Source organism: Piliocolobus tephrosceles, chromosome 1, assembly GCF_002776525.5.
Source record: "Piliocolobus tephrosceles isolate RC106 chromosome 1, ASM277652v3, whole genome shotgun sequence".
Taxonomy (NCBI): Eukaryota; Metazoa; Chordata; class Mammalia; order Primates; family Cercopithecidae; genus Piliocolobus; species Piliocolobus tephrosceles.
In genome coordinates this window covers 205,373,717-205,377,428 of record NC_045434.1, presented here as the reverse complement: position 1 = coordinate 205,377,428, position 3,712 = coordinate 205,373,717, and the positions used below count along the sequence as shown (strand labels likewise).

Genomic DNA, 3,712 nt, shown 5'->3' with positions numbered 1-3,712 from the left:
TCTTCCTGAAGAGACCTCCACCCACTCAAAGCTCCTGCCCCCCAGATGCCCCAGGACCCGGCCTTTCCACGGTCTGGTTCTTCGGGTCTTTCCTTGATCCCTTCTGCTTGCCAGAGTCAGTTCTGTGGCTTATGATCAGCTCTCTCCTTCTAGTGCCTCTTCTGCCCCTTCTCCAGCTGCTGGGCCCCTACTCCCTTTCCAAGATCTACCTCAAAGCGCACTCCTTCACAAACCACCCTGCCAGGCAGAGTGTCTCCATTGCTGGGCCCCCATAGGATGCTCTTCTGTAGCACCAGTCATTCAAGCTTTTTGCTTTCCCTACATTCCCATCGGATGGGGCCACTCCTTACAGGCTAGGAGCCCACCTTTGTCTCCCCAGTGCCCTATCCTGAGCTGGCACATAGCAGGGGTCCAGTGGGTGTTTGTTGAATGACTAAGAGAAGTCCTTAGTGATCTGCTCTCCCATAGGTTCAGATTTCATACCATGGACCCAAGACTCCACCAGTCAAAGCTCTACTCTATCTCACCGGGGTGGGTAAGTGACAACCAGGATCCTAGATTGCCATCTCATCCCCTTCCCACCTCCTAATCCCTGCAGGATGTCTCTGTAGGAGAAACTATACCTGGAGTTTATTTTACACTGAGCAGAGGAAAAGCATGGTTTCCAGCTAGTCAGACATCTGGGAGTTCAGAAATATTCCATCCCTAGTCAGTGAATCACAACGAAATACAATGTGGGAGTGGTGGTGTGGGGAACTTTAATTACATCTTAACATTTCACTTCTCAAGTTAGGAAATAGGTACATGGATTTTCAATATATGCATCTCCATTTCTTTTTTTTTGAGACAGAGTCTTACTCTGTCACCCAGGCTGGAGTGCAGTGGTGCAATCTCGGCTCACTGCAACTTGCACCTCCGGGGTTCAAGCGATCCTCCCGCCTCAACGTCCCTAGTAGCTGGGAGTACAGGTGCACACCACCATGCCCGACTAATTTTTGTATTTTCAGTAGTAACGGAGTTTCACCATGTTGGCCAGGCTGGTCTCAAACTCCTGACCTCAGGTGATCCGTCCTCCTTGCTCTCCCAAAGTGCTGAGATTACAGGCGTGAACCACTGAGCCCAGCCCTCTATTCCTTTTTGATACCTCAAATATCTGTAACAAAAAGTAGATGATGACACTGTCTTATACAATAATATAGACAGTGTTCCTCAAATTCCATTCTTTATATCTCATCTTCACCATTTCTGCCATATCAATGATCCACCTATACTCATATTTATGTAATGTTCTTTAGATAAAATCCATTCTTTAACTTGACCTCATTTTGAACAATAATATCATGATTAGTATCATTATGAGTATTAAATATATAAGTAGCAGCCAGACATGGTGGCTCACACCTGCAATCCCAGCACTTTGGAAGGCGGAGGCGGGAGGATCGCTTGAGCCCAGGAGTTTGAGACCAGCCTGGGCAACATAGTGAGATCCTGTCTCTACAAAAAATTTTAGAAAATTAGCTGAGCATGGTGGCATGTGCCTGTAGTACCAGCTACCAGCAATGTGTGAGGATTGCTTGAGCCCAGAAGGTCAAGACCTTGAGCCATGATTGTGCCACTGCACTCCAGCCTGGGTGACAAGAGTGAGACCCAGTTTCAAAAACTAATATATATATATATATATATACACACACACACATATATGTATAATATGTAGCATATAGAATCTTCAGGTTTCATTTCGTTAATGCATGTCATTCATTAAAACATATTTAAATAATACTAATACAGCATTTACTCAATTGCCAGGCATTGTGCTAAGACTTTACATTTAATCCTTACAGCAGTCCAGTGAAATTGGTATTATTACTATCCCATTTTACAGATGAGGAAACTGAGGCACAGAGTTAAACAGACTTGTCCAAGGTCACCCAATTAGTTAGTAAAGGTGTCGGGAAGTCCAGACCACAAAAGGACAGTGCTTCCCTGGCCCTAAGACGTGGCTAGGAATATGTTTAGAAGGTCATCTGGGTCGGTCTCACGTGGGACAAGGGTCACCATATCATGCTGTGGGGCACACAGATCTATTTTATTGGAATGACCTTGCGGTCATATATTCGGATGAAGGAGGAAGGATTTACAAACAAATGTTTGCTTTCTCAGCCAAGCCATTTGGACAGAGTGGGGGCATGTTCAGGGTTACAATTTGTCCCCAGATAGAGTTACAACACATGCCATGAAGAGCCGGTGGGGCTGGTGTCACCACTGGGTGCCCCACCCAAGGTCACTGAGGGCTGGGGCCACAGTCTTTTGAGAGCCTGGCAGGGTGTGCCTGCAGAGGCTTCACATCGAACCTCTCTTTGCGGTGGCTGGGAATTCCTTCCAAAATCCCTGGGGGTGGCCAGACGCGCAGGGTCTGGTGGACATCACAGTTGTGGCCCCGCTGAAGGGGAACAGTGGTCTGAGGCCCCAACTCTGCTGTCCAAACTGTAGCCAGACTTCCTGGGGGCCATGCAGGAGGGATGCCTTGAACCTGTGTCTCCTCTGAAGGACAGGAAGAGGGGCTCCCGCTATGGGTGCACACAGTCCCCTGGGGAAAGGACCTGCCCACTGAGGGCCAGGCTGGGTGCCCCAACCCCGGACCCTCACCAACCCTCTCCTCTTACTTGGTGGAATTTCAGAAATCTCCCTCTGCGCAGACATCACCCGCACCGGCAAAGTCAAGCCAAGCAGAGCTGTGGAAGACAAGGTACCGCTCACCCAAACGCTCCTTTGCTAGTTCTGCTGGATTCTCCCCGGGCGCCCCCTTGTGGTGATGGGGTAAATGCTGGTCTCTCTCACGCATCCCTTGTTAACTGTTAAAATAAAAAAGGGGGAGGGAAGAAAATTAGCATCCCCATTAATATTTTGGTTTATGTATTTCCCATCTATTTTACAAAATCTGATTTTCACCAATTGTGGGTTCAGAAAATGTGTTATCCTACAAACTAGAAACGCTACTGAGTCACCCAGTTAACACACAGCAGAGAGGAAATTCGTGGGCAGGTCTCGATTCTGGCTCAAAAACTCCCTATTCCATGTTCTATGACTGATGGGAGAGATTTCTGCAGAGCTGCCTACATGGGGCAATAACAGAGAAAGGAAGAAATGGCAGGGGGAGAGGCGGGAAGGAGCCAGGTGGGGAGAGGGAGGGTGTGTTGTGGAAAGACAAGATGGTGGTATGTGCAGAAGGGACAGGAGAATGCTGTCTTAAACCAGAGTCTTCAGGTAAACCTGAAACCCCAGAGCTGCCTGCACCATTTGATGCTGGTGTGCACTGCGGGCTGTGACCTGTAAAAAGATGAAGATCCTTTGTGGGGTCAGCAAGAGTGGGAAGAAAAATTACAACTCTGGGAGTAGAACCTGTCCCTGTATCCGTCCCGAAATGCAGTCATTTCCCGCGGGCAAACGCTCTCCCGCGAAGGGAGGCGCCATCGCTATTAGATCCCTATAGGGTGGGGCTGCTTAATGGGCTTTAATCTTTGGACAGATATTAACTGGCTTCTAAGAATAGTACCACACTTTGCTGAATGAGTAATTAAGAGTTCACATAATAGTAACTATTTAGATTACAATCTTGACATACATATTTAGCTGCATTTGGTTTGTCAAGCTCAACATTTTATTTATTTATTTATTTATTTATTTATTTATTTATTTATTTATTTATTTATTT

The 3,712-nt window shown here is 47.0% G+C and overlaps 1 protein-coding gene across 2 annotated transcripts in view; it reads left to right on the top strand.

The window, feature by feature from the left end:
- Nucleotides 1–445: 445 nt before the first annotated feature.
- The window catches only part of PADI4 (peptidyl arginine deiminase 4), a 30,028-nt gene continuing 26,761 nt past the window's right edge, over nucleotides 446–3,712 (top strand). For both annotated transcript variants that reach the window (XM_026455930.2, XM_026455929.2), the window contains exons 1-2: nucleotides 446–535; nucleotides 2,679–2,746. The gene's annotated coding sequence lies outside the window, so the exon portion shown is untranslated. The remainder of the gene's footprint in view (nucleotides 536–2,678; nucleotides 2,747–3,712) is intronic.